General features: G+C 40.4%; 1 long non-coding RNA gene across 2 annotated transcripts; it reads right to left on the bottom strand.

Moving 5' to 3' along the window:
* Positions 1-6,125: 6,125 nt before the first annotated feature.
* Positions 6,126-12,019, bottom strand: LOC135408641 (uncharacterized). 2 transcript variants are annotated; one of them, XR_010427744.1, is made up of 3 exons: positions 11,872-12,019; positions 7,052-7,148; positions 6,126-6,214 (listed from the first exon to the last, which is right to left on the bottom strand). It is a non-coding gene; the product is annotated as an uncharacterized LOC135408641 (long non-coding RNA). The 2 variants fall into 2 exon arrangements; XR_010427745.1 differs by having other exon boundaries at positions 7,052-7,151; positions 11,872-11,987.
* Positions 12,020-21,099: the final 9,080 nt, after the last annotated feature.

Genomic DNA, 21,099 nt, shown 5'->3' on the forward strand with positions numbered 1-21,099 from the left:
TAGCATGACAGGAACCCTGGTGTGCAAGCACACTGCAGCACTGAAGCCTGCTGTCAGTGATTTCCATTGCTAATCCCCCCACTTGTGTCTGTCATCTACTGCCATTTTCTCTCCACATTCCTTTTATCCACTCCACACTACCACTTTGAGGCCTGAGACTTTGACCCACAGTATACATACCATTCACTCCCTTTCAACTTGTCCTCCTCATCCTTCCTCCATCCCTTAATTCCTATCCCACTAATCCTTCCTAACTCAGTTTGGGAAACCAATTTTCTGCATTATTTACCAGAGTTTCTCCAAATAAAAATCTTTCTACTAGAGACCAATTAAAACAATAGAGGTTTTTTTATTACAGCATGAAATTCAAACAGACTTTGGCTGAGCTTTTCATAGGTCTAGTTCGACTTCTTTGAACTGTACAGGCCACAGAAAAACTACTAGAAAGCTTTTTGGATACTCAGGTAGCACCTATGGAGCTGTTATTGAAGCTGTGAATACTAAATTTGGGTATCTGGCTACTTTCAGGAGGTGGTGTTTTGTTCCACCCTTCCTTCCCCTCCTGTAAGCCTAACTTTTCCAGGAATACAAATATTGATTTTACTTCTCCAAAGCAGATAGCATGACAAAAATCTGCTATTGCACTGACACAAACGACGTAGGAAAAACTGCCATTTAGCCTACTTCACGGAATCTCCACACTTACAGTCCTCTTACCCATAGATTTTCTATTTACTATTACACTTGCAAGCAATTTATATGCCACTGCAGTCATTCTTGTGCACTGACCATGAAATAACACCATATAACTCATAAGTAAGAATCATTTATTTAATAGCTCACGGGTTAAAGCATGGGTTTGGTAAAACAGGGCTTGTGAGTTATTCTTTAAGTTGGACTAGATGATCTTCAAGAGACCCTTCCAACCCAAACTATTCTATGTTTCTGTGTTTTACACCCTTGAGACACATGCAGACTTTGCTCTGGATTGCTAAGGTAAAAGGATAAAACTCCACCCCTTCTCATGCAAGCCACAGGTCTAACAAACACATGAATTGATTCATATAAATCTCCACTGCGTGTATACTCTGCACCCTGGAACTGGCAGAAGACACACTGAATTCTGTGCCAGAATATAGTATTTTGTTTCAGAAGTTTGTTTTTCCAAATTACTTTCCAGAAAAGCTAAAGCTATGGACTACTGTGTTAAAGTTTGCCAAAATGAACAGGTAAAAAAATCAGCCCATTATATCCTTCAATAAAATCCTAATTACATGATAATGGATAAACCCAACAAAATGGGTCACTCAGCATAATTACAAAGTTCTTAAAGATTAAGAAAAAAATTGAAGATCAAAAAGTTTCAAAGTGTTCCTATGAAAACATGCAATTATTAAGTGATGTTTTTTGCACAAGTTGCTTACAAATATATAATTGAATATTGAATTATGTCAGAGTGATACTCCTTTTTCTTTACCTTAAAATTTACGAACCATGAACTCTTTCCCATTAAGATAGCTATGCTAGTCTCATCTGGAAGGTTTTAAGATGATCAGAAAATATCAAGGCTTGGATTAATTAAAAATTAATGAGTTAATTGAAAAAACCCCAACCTTAAGTATTGAATATGGAGAATCTGAATGTGCTGTAGGCTAGCTTAGGAGCTCAATCAATCCAAATGATTCACAGGAAACCATGAATCATTTGTGCTCCTGATCCAACAAATTTTCATATTAACAGCTACAGGTGAACAAAGGCAGCAAACAACAAGAAAGGAAGAACAGTAACAAACCAGGACTGGAACAATAAAAATAGTGAGGTCCTAGTGCATTCAAGCCTTCAATTAGTAACTTTGCATGCACAAATCAAAAGCTTATGTCAGGTTATAATAATTCATAAATGGAAGAACACCCTGCCCATAGGACTTCCTTAATTTTTACAATCTTTGTATTAACTAAGCTTGTGACATTGTATCAATCACTTACCAGCAATGTAGCTGCACAGGAAGCAGAGAAATGAACTCATCCCAATCTCTAGCTAAAGATCAGGTTAGTCTGCTTCCATATTTGTATTTTTGACAATATTTATGTTAAGGTTACCTTCTACAGAAAGGAGAAGTTTTGAAAACTGTATTTTCTTGAGAAATACAGCCGTACCTTCTTTCATGGGTCAGTGCTTATGAATGTTTAGTGTAACATCAATAAAAGTGCATCCTTGCACATGACAAAGGAGAGCACATGTGGGGAGGGAAAGAATACATAGCAGTTGCCCTTTAAAAACTCAGAAAGAAAACTTAAGATTTAAAAATGAACAACCACCTTGACATAATTAAAAGATGTCCAAAGCTATTTTTTATTTTTAATAGTTGTATTAATTCATAAGTTGAAGAACTGCAGAAAAGGAATTAAATTTAAAACATAAAAAACTTAGCTTTAAAGCATTCATTTGAAAATCGAGTCATTTGCCTACATGACTAAACACATTTAGAGAATGATGCTATTATTCAAAAGAAAAATCCATTCCTTTGTAGTCCTGCCAAGATGCAAGTTAAACCTTCTCCTTTTTCCTTCCTTCCAAACAATAACTAAACTAGCAGTTCAGGTACTAAAGAAATCACAACTTAAAGAATAAATGCACTCAAAATAGTTTATGAATACTTCATACACAAAAGTTACACTTAGCAAGGGATCATTTTTGACAGAATGACAACAACAGCCTTAACAAGCAAACCAAGCTCAATAAGAGAGGAGTTGCTGGTATTCCTGCACTATTATTCTCAACTTAGTGCCTGTCTGTTGAAGCACAGATATTAACTACATACATGTGTTTGTTTGACCACATCTCGTGGTGAATTAATTTATCTGAAAGTGTGTTACACCTGGCATGGTTATAGGCCAGATCCAACTTTGCTTGCCATGACTGGCATATACATCAATCCCCTTTCTGCCTTATCATTCTCTCCAGCACCTGTGACTCTTTCCCAGCTCCCACAGGCAGATCCAGCTTCCAGACTGGAAAGCCCTATTATGTCTCAAAGAAAGGGGTAAGACAAACTAAGGAAACTGTAACTGCACAAGCATTGGCTGCAAGGAAACAATGAAACAAGACACTCTGGGTAGAGAGGGCAGGAGGAATCTGTGCAGGGGACCTGACATGTTGCTATCACCGTGTGCAGCACACTGCAATGTGGAAAGCCAAGAAGAACACATTATCAGCTCAGGCTGCTCAGTCAGGGGAGTGGCAAGTGTGTGACAGGAGGATAAGGAGCCCTTTCCTAGAGGCTGAATGTGGAGGAAGCACTCTATTGCATGAGGAAGAAAGAGGTTCACTTACTATCAACGTCAAAGCTCCTATGATAAATGGTAAATTGTTAAGCCACAGTAACTCAACTATGTTTTCTCACATCTGTAACCTACAATTACATTACAGGCTGTGCTGCTAACACCTGTGTCAGTCAAGGATTAGCTTCTGCAGGAACACCTCTGTTGATAAGGGCAGTGACTAAGCTTTCTCTTATCAATAGCAACACGCGTATAAAGTGTATTTCATTAGAACGACTCATCTACGTTTTTCCTATATCCTAAGGAAAACACTATACACCTTTGTGGTTTGTTTTGGTTTTTCTATACAAAGCTGGAAAGTCTTCTTTCTTCTTAACAACTAATAAATCACCGAAATGCCATTTTCTGGTCTTGCACACTAAATTCTGTAGAGAACCTGGTAGCAGAATGCAATTTTGAAAGTGGCTAATAACTGGGGATCACTGTTAATTTGCAGAGCTTCCAGAAAGAATCAATGTAATACCTTTATAAAAATGTTTAATAAATAAAACCTGCAACCAGATGATCTCTGTCTTACATTCCTTCTACAGGTCTCTGTAGTATTTAAAAATAATAACCTGAAGCATTTCAACATAAAATATGCTATTATCCTCATAAGACAGACTTAACATTGCACATTTCACTGCTGGTCTAATGTGCTTAATTAATGGTTAGCAGAAATGCAAAATACTGAGTTTCAACATATAGAAGGATGGCAGACCATGGGATTTTTGGAAAAGAAGATACATGAACTAAACCACCTTAGCCTCAGTTTTCTCTACCAAAGTACAAAACTAGTAGGGAAAAAACCAAAAAACAAAAGTCACAAAAAAACGTGAGAAGGAAGCAGGAGATGGGATGAGTGACCAGCTACCCTGAAAAGGAGCTTTGATTTTTATTGTAGTACACACCTGAAACAGTCAAACCATCATCTTTCCCAACTCAAGACAGCTTCTACAGTGAGGATACTCATCAGTTTAAAAAAAAATAAATTACTTATCTTCAACATGAAGAACTGAGTTCAGCAATTGTAAGGAATAAATCAGCACAGGTAAATGTAAAGAGAAAAATGTAGCATAAAACCCACTACCTGCTCAACAGGCAGTAAGTTGGTAATACTAAATAAAAAGCCTAGCCTGCCACCAAGCCAAAGGACCTCACCTATTTCTACTACAATCAGTTAAAATGTAATTAAGAAGCCTCTGGGAACTATGTAAAGATACAGTAATTCTTCATCATAAGTTGCCTAACCTATTTAGTTGTATCTAACATAAAAGGCAACGTAATACTGGGTAGTTCCTGTATCTTGATTGAAAGGGAAGGGGAATAATCAGACTTTGCATTATCTGTCAGTGTCATTTGACCTGAAACTGACCGAAGTAAAGTGGGAGTGTTTCAGGTACATCATTGAAAGGTAGCTGAAAACCAGTGTTCAAATTCAAATTTTGCTGTGGTTTCACTTTACCATTCAGGCTTGCAAACACTCAAATTTATCAATGAAGCTGAAAACATGCCATACTCTGTAATGCTGGCAACAAAAGAATGGGACTGAAGCTGTCAGAAAAGGTACAGAATAATACTTCTTTTATGTCTCACGCAAGATTATGAAAGAACCAAATTATCCATTATTTAAACATTTCACACAGTATGCAATAATATGCATAAGAACTGAAATTCAAACAAGAATACAGAAGTTAAAACACAAGTTTTGATCTATCATCCTGAATGAAAAAGTAATCACTTCATACATACTAAAAGAAAAAGAAATTCTGAAAAATAGGAGCAGTAAAACATACTTACTTGGTGTGAAAGCAAATCTGTGCTTACATAATTCACAGTATTCTTTTCTGCTGTGTTTAAGCCACTGAACTAAGCTGCAATAAAAAGTGATCATATTAACACATGTTATATATCTCTCTGCCCTATCCCTCCACTAAGGAAAACACCAATTCTCTGTTTTCAAACATAATTCAGGATATTGGTACTGTCAAGCAGGACTTAAATTAGTACGTTCATTAAATCCATTTAGGCCATCAAGGAAGTTTGAAAAAGTAAAAAAAGGTAAGCTGACATACATAATTTACATCATTGATAAAGTAAATTCTTTAAGTACATTATTGATCAAAGCAGATATTCTGGCATGGACACCCATTAGTGACACCAGTTCTTATCAATACTTCAAGATATGACATATAGATGCACACAGCTAAGATTTAGAACTGTTGTATTTGTGAAAGAATGGCTACTAAAATACCATCAAAAGGAAATGTGTGCTATAGACTAGAACTAGAGTTTTCATTTCAGCACTTCCTGATAAAACACACACCTCAAACCACTAAAAAGTCCTAGGGTATTTTTATTTCTTGCTATGATTTTAGATGTTGTTTTTATTCACAGCTATAAGTGGGCAGAAAATGCCCCAACATACTAATTTTTCTGCTTAGTTTTCATAAAGCTGACATATGATCAGAACTGTAGTCCCAAACACAAGTAATTATCACTACTTTCTTTCCGTATATAATTAATAATTTTTTGTGAATTGTAATGAATCATTACGTAAAAAACATCAAACCCCCTAACACATTTCCACTGAAAATTGGATTTTTCTTACTAGTTAACCTGAAGACTCTGCAAGAAAATCCAATTTTCAGTGGAAATGTGTTAGGGGGTTTGATGTTTTTTACGTAATGATTCATTACAATTCACAAAAAATTATTAATTATATACGGAAAGAAAGTAGTGATAATTACTTGTGTTTGGGACTACAGTTCTGATCATATGTCAGCTTTATGAAAAATAGGAGCAGTAAAACATACTTACTTGGTGTGAAAGCAAATCTGTGCTTACATAATTCACAGTATTCTTTTCTGCTGTGTTTAAGCCACTGAACTAAGCTGCAATAAAAAGTGATCATATTAACACATGTTATATATCTCTCTGCCCTATCCCTCCACTAAGGAAAACACCAATTCTCTGTTTTCAAACATAATTCAGGATATTGGTACTGTCAAGCAGGACTTAAATTAGTACGTTCATTAAATCCATTTAGGCCATCAAGGAAGTTTGAAAAAGTAAAAAAAGGTAAGCTGACATACATAATTTACATCATTGATAAAGTAAATTCTTTAAGTACATTATTGATCAAAGCAGATATTCTGGCATGGGACACCCATTAGTGACACCAGTTCTTATCAATACTTCAAGATATGACATATAGATGCACACAGCTAAGATTTAGAACTGTTGTATTTGTGAAAGAATGGCTACTAAAATACCATCAAAAGGAAATGTGTGCTATAGACTAGAACTAGAGTTTTCATTTCAGCACTTCCTGATAAAACACACACCTCAAACCACTAAAAAGTCCTAGGGTATTTTTATTTCTTGCTATGATTTTAGATGTTGTTTTTATTCACAGCTATAAGTGGGCAGAAAATGCCCCAACATACTAATTTTTCTGCTTAGTTTTCATAAAGCTGACATATGATCAGAACTGTAGTCCCAAACACAAGTAATTATCACTACTTTCTTTCCGTATATAATTAATAATTTTTTGTGAATTGTAATGAATCATTACGTAAAAAACATCAAACCCCCTAACACATTTCCACTGAAAATTGGATTTTTCTTACTAGTTAACCTGAAGACTCTGCAAGTAGTGTTTTTAGAAACATGTTATTGTATTTTAATTTGAAAAAAAAAGTTAAGAAAGCTACAGGCACAGAACTCACCATTCCTGATGAATAAATTTAATACTGCCAGTACACACACATGGATGATAGAGGGGTTTCTCAGGAGTTCCTTCAGACCGACAGACTCTGCATATATCTGCTGACAAGGACAGAAAGCTTATTACACTACTGCTTAAAGAACTCAAATGTACAAGACAAATTATACAATTACATTCTAGAAACTTTGCCATGTAGCAAAATGAAGCCAGAATAAACTGGAAGAGGATGAAAGACAGATTTCATCAGATGCAGGAGAAAGACCAAGAGATGAACAGAAAAAACAACAAGAATGTTACTCGCTTGATCACGTTATAAAAACTCAAGACACGTCTTACAATATTTTCAAGATTTCCAGAGAACAGACACAGTTAAACTACAGGAGGAGGTGTTTTTTTGCCTAAAAAGTTATTGTTAAAACAACATACAAACCGTTAAGGATAATCTTCCTGAAAGTGGAGACTTAGAAACAGAAAAATTCAATCTGAATTTTGAACAAGTTAAACATACGCTTAGCAGAAGAGATTTAATAATGTCCAACAATGACTTATACAAGTCATTTGCTACTATTGAACCTAACGTGGATGTTTCTTTGGTGCTCTTGATTAAAAGGAAAAAACCCCATCATAATAGACATAGGTATTTTGTGAGTTTGCTACCCAAGTTGAATAAAGCCAACCATTTAGCAGTCTACTGTCTAGTCACAAAAGGGATTTTCTATTTCATAATTACTGTAACATTTTAATAGGTCCTGCACCTTCTTTATTCCCTATTTTTGATGTTTTCTTACAACTAAAGATGTTTTGTGGACAAAGAAGTGAGCGTAAATCCCTCCCTCTAAAGAACAGATATTTATTTTAATACCATTCAGTCAGCCACATGATTAAATAGAAATAAAAATCAAGTATTTTATCTGCTTATCGATAGATTCATGGTATCTTCCCTTTACTCCTCCCTTTATTTCTATTCAGGAAATGAACATAAAATGCCCATTTTTATAGCTTAGGATTTTCTCTTTTGTTGATTATTTCTGTATCAACCACCGCCCCACAAACCTGCAAGAGTATAACACATACATACCAGAGATCATTGTCAGAAAAATACTAACTGAAAGTACTGATGTAGGAATACTGCAAATATGCAATTTCAAGTCTGAGTCACCTATCTTTGTTCTTGGTCGAAATCTTCAAAGGTTAATGCTTTTCTACATAAAGTTCCAAAAGATACCAAAAATTAAATTATTTTTTCTAATAAAGAGGTCACAATATGACCATAAACATAGTTTACGCAGTATTAGAACAGTTTCTACACATAAAGCATAAGAATTCAAGTGATTCAAAAGGAAAAAACCCCACACAATTTCCTATCTATAAAAGTGATATTTGATTGAATTCACTCATGCAGCACAAAAACCTACAACTAACAGAAAGAGGTATTCAATATCACAGCAGTGATGCCACAAAGAGACATAAAGAGCACTTCTGTCACAGCCGTATTGAGCAACGACTTATCACTGCAAACATCAAGAGTCCCTGGTTTCTCTGCTGATAAGAATGACCAGAACTACTACTTCACCTAACAAATGATTCTTTTACCACAAAGAGCATTTCCAGATGGCTGCACAGGACAGGTCTCTTCAGCTGACAGGCGAGCTCTACCCACTCGCTGTGGCATGCCCACCTCCTCCTGCATTCTTTCCAACAGAGCTGTTCCATTACAGCAAGTTGACAACTTTGTACACTAGATTGGCCTCACAAAGCATAGGACAAGCGCTACGACCAGCACAGGAGACAGAATGTGAAACCAATGCTTTAAGGATACTCTCTGGCATGAAAACAAGTTAAAAGTACGCTGTTCCCTGAAAGATGCCCATTGCTCTCTGAATCTGCTCATTAATGGCCTGTTGACTCTCACAGCCAACTGTTCACTTATTCTGAAAACTGTTGGGAAAAAACATAATTTGCATTACTGAAAGCAAATTAATTCTGTATTTGAGAAAGGATTGCCTTTGTCAGTTTACTAAAATAAGTTAAACCTAAATTTTATTTTTTCAAAGGCTATGAGAATTTTGAGATATTTCTACTTGTTTTATAACTCCAAATTAACATATTATGAGTGTATTGGTCTGGGCTGTTAAGCAGCCAATAGCTTCAAATCAATAAACCCCACTGAGGGTCAACATGTAAAATTATGCACCTTATGACCTCTGCTGTGTTCAGAGGGAATTCCACCGTGCAATAGTCACTATTTTTCTATGTGTACACACACTTTGCATCCTGTTCTTCATGCACGTGTCTTGGAAAAAATGACCTTGAATAATACAGTTCCTTCCTGTTCCCCCTGAGTCTATGCCTATCACCTCTCTGAATTTCAACACTGGAATACTGAAAAGTGAAGATTATTTTATTTAGCAACAAACTGATTTAACTAGAAAGAACCAGAATTACCTCTCATCAGCAAAACATGGTATCTGGTGCTTTTGAGTGCTACAGAGAAGCAACTCTTAGATTCATCCTGAGGTGAAGTAGCTTCCACTTAGGTCTGACATTATGACCCTAAACTGCCTCTTATCTGAGCTCTCACCATCCAGTTCAGTTTGCTAACTCCACAAGACAATTCAGTCAAGCACGAAACCCATCAGTACCACAATGACCACAATATTGTTATCAGACTATCAATAGCTAGGAAAGTCCATCTGACACTGTGTAGCAGAAGCTGAGGCACACATTATTAGAGCATGGATTTTCTCTTCCTTAAGGCACTAACAGAGTCTTTGCTGCTGCTGGTGGTGTTTAAAGCTTTCTAACCTTGGGAAGCCTCTTTGGCCTTCTGGCAAGCGGCATGAAGGTCTAATAGCGGGAACTGAGGTTTGAAACTGTAGAAGAAGTTGTAACATTCTAGTGGTATTTATGGAAAGTGAGTATATAGACGAGTTACTTTCGCACTACTACACAGAGCTTTTGAAGGTAACATTGGCAAGACCACAATATAATATCTAAGCCTGCATATGTACGTGTGTTTATACATAAAAAAACCTCAGAAAAGTCCAAATTCTAAGTGTAGAGTTTAACACAAAGGTTTAGTTAAAGAAGACAATGCTTTAAGATGTAACTAACAACCCGCTTTTCTTTCTCTTCCTGGTCTTGCTGTTCACCTACTTAAGTCAGGTATGATCAAAGTCTACCACTGGTAACAGCCTCTAACAAATTATCAACTATGCTGTTTGAATTAAGTCCACTGAGACAGATTTACCAACTGCTGGAGTGGTGGAAAATCGGCTGGTTGTTTCTCAGTATCCACTTCCAAGACTGTGGAAATCCAAGTTTTCTGGCCAAGTGATCAGTTCACTTTGTTAATTTCATCAGTGTGACTATTGCTCTACAGAGTTGCAGCAAGCAGTTTTAAATGTTAGATTTTAAAGCCACTAATATTTTGATAAACCATCAGTGTTCATGAGTATTAAAGATGTCTACAGCACATTCCAAGGGACATTACTACAAAGGTGCTGTCTTATTCCATCCAGTGTTTCATGTTTTTCTACCCTTTTTTTTCCTTTTTAATCCTCTCAAGCTGGAAAATCAAGTGACACCAGACAAAAAGCTACATTCAAAATGATGCCAAAGCAACAAAAGCCAAGACACAAAACGCTTTCCTTGGAACTGCCTTGCTACTGCAATATGTTTGTCCCTATTGCTTAAGATGACAAACAAAGCTCTAATACTGCAATAAACACAGCACAACACACATGCTTTATTTATTTTTGTTTGTGCTACAATATGAGGTCCTGCTTTATGGAAGTTCTCCAGTATCATCCTGAACTAAGTAGTCCCTCACTGTACTCCCTCTCACTCTCTGGAGACATTCAAAACGCACCTGGAGGCGTTCCTGTGTAACCTGCTCTAGGTGACCCAGCCTTGGCAGGGGAGTTGGAGTAGATTATTTCCAGAGGTCCCTTCCAACCCTAACGATTTCTGTGATTATCCGAGCAGAGCAAAAGTGCTGACAAAACATATCCACATTTGATCTCAAGTAAAGCCCTTAAAAATGGAAAACCCCTTAAAAATAGAAACTACACACTCAAAAAAAAAAAACCCCAACCCCCCAAAAAACATGACCGTGATCTCTTTGACAGCTTCTTTTTTAAAAAGAACTTATCAGTCTACCGTAAAAGAGACAGAGAAACACGCCAGCTCCTGCATATTTCAATTTTTTCGAACAGATTTTCCAGCACACACAACAAAGTTAACCTTGCACAAGGAGCAGCAGCTGCTATCGCTATGCGGCCGAGAGCGCACATTTAAGCTCCGCTGGGTTACAGGCAGGGTGGGACAGGCTCGGCGGCCCGGAGGGGGCTCGGGGCAGTGCTCTCCCCGCCCCAGCGTGCGCACCCCGCCTGCCGCCGCTTTACGCCCCCCAGCCCCCACTTTCCCCGAGCAAAACCGCAGCCTCCGGCGGGCCCCGGTGTCCAGGTGCCCCGGTGCGGCCCATCCCAGCCCCGCTCCCGGTGTTCCCACAGCACCGCCTCCCCTTCCCTCCCCCCGCGATCCCCGGTGTTATGTAAGGGGCGCCGCGCGCGCCGCCTCACGCACTGGCTCCCCTGGCCCGGCCCGGCCCGGCCCGAACCCCGCGGGCCCGGCCCGGCGGGGAGCGGGGCCCGGGCACCTGCAGCCCCGGGACGCGAGAACCCCCTCGGGCGCTGACAGCCCCCCGCCCGCCCAGCGGGCCCAGCGACGCCCTCCCTGCCCCGGCCCTCCGCCCTTGGAGGGAGGCTGCCCCGGCAGAGCCCCCGCCCGGGGGGTCGCGGCACCGGGCGATCGCGATACCTTCCTCGGCGGTCTCCATCTTGCCGGGCTGACGCAGCGCCGGGCGGGCGGGTGGTGTGAGCGCGGGGGGCGGGGCCGCGCGGAGCGGACGGACCGGCGGCGCCGGTGGGGACAGAGCGCCGCGCCCGCCCGCCGCGCGCACCCCCTGCCGGCCGCGGGGACAGCGGGAGGCCCGGGAGCGGGGCCGGAGCGGGGCCGGGCCGCACCGGCCCTCGGGCAGCCCCGTCGTCGCGGGACTGACCCGCTCTGAATCACGGAATCACGGAGTCAATTAGGTTGGAAAAGACCTCTGAGATCATCGAGTCCGACCGATGACCGAACACCACCTTGTCAACGAGACTGTGTCTCCGAGTGCCACGTCCAGTCTTTCCTTAAACAGCTCCAGGGTCGGTGACTCCACCACCTCCCTAGGCAGCCCACCCCAACGCCTACTCACTGTTACTGTGAAGACATTCTTCCTAATGTCCAACCTGAACCTCCCCTGGCACAGCTTAAGACTGTGTGCTCTTATCCTGTTTCTTGTTGCCTGGGAGAAGAGGCCGACCCCCACCTGGCTACAACCTCCTTTCAGGGAGTTTAGAGAGCGATAAGGTCCCCCTCGAGCCTCCTCTTCTCCAAGCTAAACAACTCCAGCTCCCTCAGCTGCTCCTCATCAGAATTGTACTCCAGACCCTTCACCAGCTTCGTTGCCCTTTTCCAGACCTGCTCCAGCACCTCAACCTCAATTCTTGAATTGAAGGCCCCAGAACTGGACACAGCATTCGAGGTGCAGCCCCATCAGTGCCAAGTACAGGGGAAGTATCACTGCCCTGGTTTTGCTGGTCACACTCTTTCTGATACAAGCCAGGGTGCCATTCGCCTTCTTGCCCACCTGGCCACACTGCTGCCTCGTGTTCAGTCTCTGTTGATCAGCATCCCAAGGTCCTTTTCTGCTGGGCAGCTTTCCAGTCACTGTGCCCCCAGCCTGTAGCACTGCATGGGGTTATTGTGATCAAAGTAAAGGACCTGGCATTTGGTCTTGAACCTCTGTCAGCTCCCGGCCCTGCCGCTGTGGGCAGAAGTGGAATCAGGGTGGTGGGACAGGGTGGCCGGCAGCTGGGTCCATGCTAAGGGCAGCAGCCGTAGCGGGGAAGAGCATGGGAGTCAGACAAAATGTAGCCAGAATTGGTTCTGGATTCTACTCCAAGGTCAAAGAGAAACACTGCCTTCCTGGATGAAGTCAACCAGGCTTTTGGGACAGTCAGTGTTCCAGGGATCAGGAATGTGTAAGCAGCCCTAGAAACAGCCCTCCTTATCCTCCTCTTCCTCAGGGGCAAGTGGTTACCTGTGTTCTTCTTCAAATCCCAGCTCGCCTTTCACAGCCAGAACTTTCCCAGAGAACTAATAAACAGTTCAGTAAAGCACAAAATCTCTCTTAGCTTAATCATTTATGTTTTCAGGTCTTGCTGGCCTAAACAGCTGAGGCAGCATGCATTAAAACTTTGTACTCTTCCATGTGCACAGAAGGCTGTAGGTCAGTCTCTGGTGAGCTGGCAGGAACATTGTTAAGGAAGAAAACAATCTAAAACATTCAGGATAAAGAGGAATTCTATACTGATGAAATGTATGCATGTATTGGTTTAGGTTTCCATTGTGGCAGATGTTTTAACCCCTCTAATTGATTAACAAGTCATAGCAACTTTCAGCTCTCTTTACCATATGACCCTTTGTATCCAGCCAGTCATTAAATCCTTTGCATTAAGCCTTTGGCCATCGGGTCAGCAGCAGAGTGGATGGTAGTTCAAGTCTGGACTTGGAGTGCAGAGATGGCACATGCCCAAGCTGCAATTGTATAACTCTATTTTCCTAAACTGTAATCACGTTAGTACCTTCAAGATTATCTCCTTCAGCCTAGTGGAGTATATGATGCTGGCCTGTGCAAGCAAAAAAAATTAAGGAAAAAGTGAAGGTTTTATGTGGCTCTCCACTAGCTGTATAATTGCAGGAAATTCCTGCAATAAAACACATGTAAGCTATGCTACCATACCCAGCTCTTCTGTGTCCTCCCTCTCAGGAAGGCAAGGTGGAAAAATGCCCACCTATAACTTAAAAAAAAAAATCCTTTTATTTTAAAAATAGGATCATTTTTATGTCAACAAATTATCTTGGCCTATTAAAAAAGTGCCAGCATAGTACTGAGGATATGAGAAATGCTGTAATATTAATTTTGTCTGAACAAGGAAAAATTGATGGAAAAAATAGATGAAAAAGCAAAGAAATGGGACACTTTAGTTTCCATGTACATTTGTAATTCCCACTCTTTATTTCCTAGAAATGTAACCATTATTAGTTAGTTTATTGTTACTCTGCTGCAATAAATATAAATTAAATGTCATATAGAAGACTCTAAATTGTAATTCACATTCAAAAGGCCATGACAAGATTAATGTATGTAATTCTCCAGTTTTGGTCTCTCATGTTAGGCTTCTTTAAATTAGGTGAAAGCTTTTGAAAGGAGCCGCTGTATGTTACCAGTCAATAATTTCATTCCTGTCTGTATCTGTCTATTCAGCCATTTAAATTACCTAAAAATCATTACATATCTACCATCTTCTCAGCATTTAGAATTAATCCCAACATTTTGTTCTTACTCAGTGTTTCATATGGGCTACAAAATAGCTTACCAGTAAATGTGAGTTGAAGGCAGGCCATTATAATTTAAACACACAAAAAAATATAGTATTTTACTGTAAGTTAAATTAAATGAAATCTGTCTCAACCTTCTTGGTAGTTTTGGTGAACATATTATTAATCCTCATCTATTTAGTAATATTTTAGGTGTTATTTGCGTAAGAAATACCCATGGCTTAATTGGCCCTTATTTTTAGTACAGAGAAATATGTTGGAAGGTTGTTATCAGCTTCAGACTCTCAACAAAGTCAAGAATTCATGACAAAAGGCACTGAACACATATACTGGGGAAAAAAAAAATCTCTACTCCTTTTAAGTTATTATATGGATAATGGAGGAAATATGGTAATTTTACAGGTGGAAACCGAAGACAGTTATAGATGTAAACCCAAATCACAGAAAGTTATGGCAAAAGGAAAGGCATATTTACCGTGGATAGGAAGAGTGGAAAAAAGACAAGATTCTTTTGAATGTGGTTTTATTTTGATAAAATGTTTTGGTTTTGTAACATTTATATGCTTACATAATGCATTTTAATTCAAAAGTTCTCTTAAAAGAATACAAAATAAATATTGCAAAATTAAAGCTACCCACCTTTTGTACTATGACATTTCCATCTTTCTTCACATTTTAAAATGGCTTCATAAAAGTGATTCCCTTATATTTTTAGTATTATTTTGAAAGTTCGAAGTATTGAAAAAGCCAAACAACAAAAGATGCTGCTTTTCAGTTTTTATTTAGATGAACATTTCAAAACACATTTAGTTTCTTAATTGGTTGTTTGGGGTTTTTTTCAGTGTTGTCCTAGTTTTTTCCCTCAGCTGTTCACCTTGCTCTCACTGCAAAATGGGTTCAGCTGGTTATGAACAGCAACTTGCAGAGAAATGTGGAAAACATAATGGGTTATCTTAAGGAAAACCAAATGGATGTCAGCTTATCTTGAATAATCAGGCAGTATTTGGAGTGAACATTTGTCTGGTTGCTAAATGATGCACCACTGCCAGGGAGGCCTAGAGCTTCCATGGCAGGAGAAAAACTGTTAGGGCAGGCACTCATGTAGCACAAAGTACATCCCGTAGAAAATTAGCCTGACACAATTAGAAAGCACAGAGGTCTGCAGACTACAAAAACATGGCAAAAGCCACTGTTAGCCTGGGTCTTCCCTATGCACTGCAGGGCCTTTAGAGGACATGCTTCCTGACCACTGGCTGCTTTGCCATGACAGCTCATGAACCATCCTTAACCAGCAGGCAGCTGCTGTGGCAGCAGGTTCTTGGCATGAAGATGGAGAGATGTAGTCTCGCATGTACTGTGTGTGCAATAACATTTACCCCTGCACCAGGAGGATGGCCCAGGCTGCTGTACTGGCTCTAAATACTGACTCTGAAGCCTCAGAACACGAAGTACTGACCAGCGTGTTTCCTTTCAGATGGTGTTCGCTTCTTACCAAACCTGGGCTATGAATAACAGCTACCAGAGGAATCAAACCTCCTGAATGAAAATGTGACTTGTGACTCATGTTCTGTGCACCTACTGTGTGCTATAAAATGTGTAGCATTACTGCACTGAATATAAATTTAGGGATGCATGTAATGGCTCAGCACCATCAGACACAAACATGATATAAGCTCCAGACCTGCTTATTTTAAAAACTGTTTCTGAGGAGATGCTTGACTATACACTGGGGTTTGTTCTAAGGATTATTAATATTTCAACCAAAAAAGAAACTGTACCCACTAGTATTTTAAGTGAGAGGTGAGGTCTAATACTATCAGAGAACTTACTGGTTTATAAGTCTGACTGAGAAGACAATCAAGGCTGTTTGTACATATCTAGATTTCAAGAAGCTTGGTGATACTTGGATGATTGACACATATAATTTCAATGCAGTAAAGAAGTATTTGCAGAACTTCATGGCTTTTCTCAAGATCTGCAGAATGCGCATCACCAAAATACATTTCTTAAATGCAGCAGGGATCTTTTCATATGTATTAGTTACAGTGGATTTTCTGTTTAAAACATAGACCCTACCAACTTGGCTTGGATCCCGCTGTCATGCTGAGAATGGAGCCAGTGGCTGTTATTAATCTACTGAGGATTTAGAGCTTTGTGGCTGCAGTTACTTGATGGAGGACTTCTGCATTCAGAACAACAACAACAGGGTGTATTTGTCTTCTGGAATATCTCATTCCTAAAACTGTAATATCCTTTGAAGCGTATGGTTCTTTACCTAGAAGACTTTCATCATCTCCAAGTGAACCTTTTGGACAGTTAGATATTTGTATCATTAGATTAGAATGATATGTTTTTTTCATACTTCTAGAACCTTGTTCTCCTTGGTAATAGAGGGTGTGATGTGAAACGTTACTATTGTCAAGTGACTGCTTGTAAGTGCTTCTGAGGACATGTTGGCTCTTGTGTCTTTAAAAATCCATGAAAACATCCTTACACATGACAGCAATTAGGGATTATCCTCAGTATTAACAGGAACAATCTTTTTTTGCCAGAAACCTTTATCTTGACCTTCCAGATGTTATTGAAGGTTATGACTGCCAATCAAATTAAATTGAGCTTCTCGGGGCAGGGTTCATTTCTACTTCATTTAAAACCATGAGTGTTGCCAAAAACCAGAATGTGTTTGTTGGGGAGAGTGATCCACATAGCCACTATACAGGTACTTTATGTAACAACATCTGTGTTACTACCTCTGCTTCTGCTGCACTGACTAGGAAAGAAGTACAGAAGGCCTTAGAGTTCTAATGATTTGTCATTACTTTTTGTCAAATGTTTGCAGCAACAGGAAATAGGGGAAAGTGAGCTATGATCTAAAGGTCAGAGTTATTACAGGTTGTTCAGAGTCAATGACCTCTGTTTTATGAGGTTGTCTGATTTCTCTACTAACTTCTATTTCACTGTAGCTTGCACAATGTGAATCTGGGCATAACCCGCAGCTTTTGCTTGTTTCGCTGTGGCAATAATTATTTGCTGGGTGTACTGCCTTCAATGCAGGGTCAGAGAATACAGTGAAGAAACCACTTAAATGCTTTTGATGTCTAAGCAAAATGCTTGGCTCACTAAAGTAGATTTTCAGTTGGATGACTGACATGGAATGTCACTCATTTATTACTCAAAAGCTATATTTTCTTCACTGTTCTTTGTGGATCAATTAAAAATTTCATTACACTAATTTTTTAATGCAGTCATGATGTAAGATGGGCCTCTGCCAGGGCTTCAGCCTGTTTAAAGGTCCTAAAGACCTATGTCACAAACATGATGATACACACAGAATTGGCAGTACATGGTATTTCTTTTTCATGGCCTTGTCTTCAGAGTGTCTGAAGACTATTTAAGCAGCTCAGCTCAGCATGCCCGTTCATGAGATTCTGAGAACAAGCTTGTTTGGAATCTGTCCTTTTCAATGGAGAAATCTGGGAAAGTTCCTATTTTAAAAGTTAGTATCTAGTTTATCCCTGTTTAAGATGGAAGAGTCTTCTGAGAGCCTGTATTTGCTGGTTCACTACCATCTGAACCCTGAGAGCAGAGATGGCTTGGACTAAATTTTCCAGTCAGGACTTTCATATTCAGGATTGGCAAATTTGGTTGTCGTCTTTTGCTTTTCTGTGGATCCCCAAGTTTATTTTCACTCCTCCTTTTCCCTTTTATCCTACTGCTCTTCTACAGGAAGGAAATAAGCAGTCTTCAAATTATTTATAGGTTCTTGAGGGGTTGCATTGTCTCTGCTTTCCTTACACAATCCTGGTCCCCCTGAGCCAAGTTCCTGATCCTGCTTCTATAGAAGAGCAGAGAAGAATTTTATACAGTAAAAGGCAGGGAGTTTTCCAGGAGGCCTGAATCTCACAGTAGCTTCAAGGAAAGCAAAGGCTCACGTACAATTCTCTTTCTCCCTCAAATTCACTCCTAATGGGGGTAAACTGAAGCCTGACAAATAGAGTTTCTTCTCTTGACATGGATACTACCATGCAAGAGTTCAGGAAGAACAGCTAGGAGCTGGACAGATGCATGGTGGAAAGGATTGTGGCCAATAGCATGGTCAAGATGAGTATGGCAAGTCAGGAGGGGTGTGCATACAGGTGACTGAGAGGGGCTAGGAGAGAGACTAGAAGAAGTTGCCCAGAGAAGTTGCAGATGCTCCATCCCTGGAATTGTTCAGGGCCAGGCTGGATGGGGCTCTGAACAATCTGTTCTAGTGGTATGTGTCCTTGCCCATGGCAGGGGGGCTGGAACTAGATGGTCTTCTAACCCAAACCATTCTAGGAGTCTATGAAGTAAAAAAAAAATTATAATAGGGAGAGATCCTTGAAAACAGGGGAAAGGGATGTGTCACAATTATCTTCAAGACAAAAGAAGAGAATCCAGGGAACTACACATCAGCCAGCCTAATCTCAGCCTACAGGAAGATTATGGAACGTGCAGTGAAAGAGCCTCATGGCAACAGAGACCCGGAGACCAGGAGCAGGAGCATGGACTGATCCAGAGAGGTGACAGAGCTCCATGTGTGCCACCAGAGGGCACCTCTGCTCCAGGCCCAGGAGGCGGCACTGAGAAGGGGGCAGAGGAGGTGGAGCATCTCTGTGGTCTGCAGTGGCCAGCCAGGCAGGGATCATGGTGGTTTGCACCCATTTGGGGTCATCAGCCAGTTTGATGGGCCATGAAATGAGCAGCTGCTGATGTTGGGATACTGTTTGCCTTGAATGCTGCTACCTTATGAAGAAAGACTTTTATCTGAGGAGCCCCAGTACATTTCCAGGTGTCTGAAGCCTTCAACATTTGAAACAGCATCCTGCACAGCTGCCCTGCACCTTGCCAGTACTGGTGGCAGCTGAATGACTGAGTCACAAGGGGCTGCCAATCTTCTGTCTTGCCTCAGGCTGCCATATATTCACTAGAATAATCCCCAGATCATATCCCATGACTGCCAGAATCCCTTGTGCTGGGGTCAGTCATCCACTATGCTCAGCTGGGACTGGAGGTGGTTGGGCAGAAAAATGTGGGAACTTTGGGCTTCCACCACAAGCACTGGGGCGATGTGCCAGTGGCTGATGGTTTCTGTCCCCAGTCAGCTGCAGGAAGTGCTGCACTCCTTGAGCCCCACCGGGGACCAGTCCCAGCTTCTGCACAAGGGACTGGCCCTTGTCCCTCTGTTCAGAGTGATGTGGGGAAGAATATGCCCCTTGCCTTATTGAAGAGGATCCAGGAAGAGGTCACTGTCACCCCAATGACATTCTGAGCTCTAAATCTGGGAAATTCTGGGCAAAATGCTAACAGCTAAAATGTCCTGTTGACAGTATCAAGCAGTCTGAAGCCAAGAGGAAAGAGACTGGCTTTAGCTCCCCACCAGGAAGGAGGTAGGGGGTAGGGATGGGTGTGGGAGTGTTTCAGCACTGACACACCAAATGGTCTCACATGACGAGCCTGTTGTGTGAGCCTGGCCATAAAGGATGGGAGATGGCTTGGCAGCATGTCAGCACAGCTCTACTGAGCAGTGTGCATGTGTGAATTGATGTGTTCTCACCAGCAGCCTTTACCTTGCAATAACAGGGGGAATTCCAAGAGGCCAAGAGAGGTGACCAGAGCTCTCTAGTTCATCTGATCAATGGGGATTTGTGAATGTAGGTGAATTGACAATCTGTACAGAAAGAACTTGTGCTTAGTTTTCTGCTTGGATATTGGATCAATTTCGGATAAGCTGTCACAACCCAAAAAAAAAGTTGAATTTAAATTTTCTCCAAAAGACACAGAGAAGAAAAGCAATAAAGACCTCTTTCTGGTTTTGAAAACCCATATTTATAATATGCAGAGCAACAAACCATTTGCTAAAATGTAATTACGGTTCAGTGACTTTTTCATTTATTTTTTCCTTGCAGTTTCCCTACCTGCTATATTCCAGTTGCTGTCTGTCAGTTTCTCAGAGGTATTTGCTAATGTTCTGCACTTTAGTATCACATATAATCATGGACAATGAGATTCTTTGCCTACTCATTTTCAGTTATTTAATATGACCATATTTTAATGAAAGTTGGAAACCAAAAGTTATAAATGCTCACCCACCTGGATCCATTGTACTTAGAAAATTGCCATACATATTTAGTGGTGTGCTCATGGACTAATGAAAGTTCCTTCTGGAATCCAGGGAATAAAGTGAGTGGGGCTTTGGGAAAATATTGTCTATTGTAGGACTCACACCTGTACTGACTTGGCTCTTCTGAGCTTGGCTTGAACTTGGCTTCTTCTTCAGCCTCTCAATCATGTTTGAGATGGAGATAACAAACTGCAAAACTCTCTATATTTCTTAGTTTCATAGCAAAAATCAGAAAAAATATATTTTCTTCTGCATAAAATTTGCATTTAAGATAAAGAGAAAGCCATTTAATCGAGAGACATTTAGTACAAGAGAAAAGAAAGTTACAAGTGTGACGAGGGGTTTATAATCATTGATTTTCAACTGCTATTGGGAGAACACAGAAAGAAGAGTTTCTTCAGAAGATACCATACCTCAAGAATATGAAGAATTCCTAAAAGCCTTTTAAAGAAATTTGC

Source organism: Pseudopipra pipra, unplaced genomic scaffold (assembly GCF_036250125.1).
Source record: "Pseudopipra pipra isolate bDixPip1 unplaced genomic scaffold, bDixPip1.hap1 HAP1_SCAFFOLD_545, whole genome shotgun sequence".
NCBI classification, from domain to species: Eukaryota; Metazoa; Chordata; class Aves; order Passeriformes; family Pipridae; genus Pseudopipra; species Pseudopipra pipra.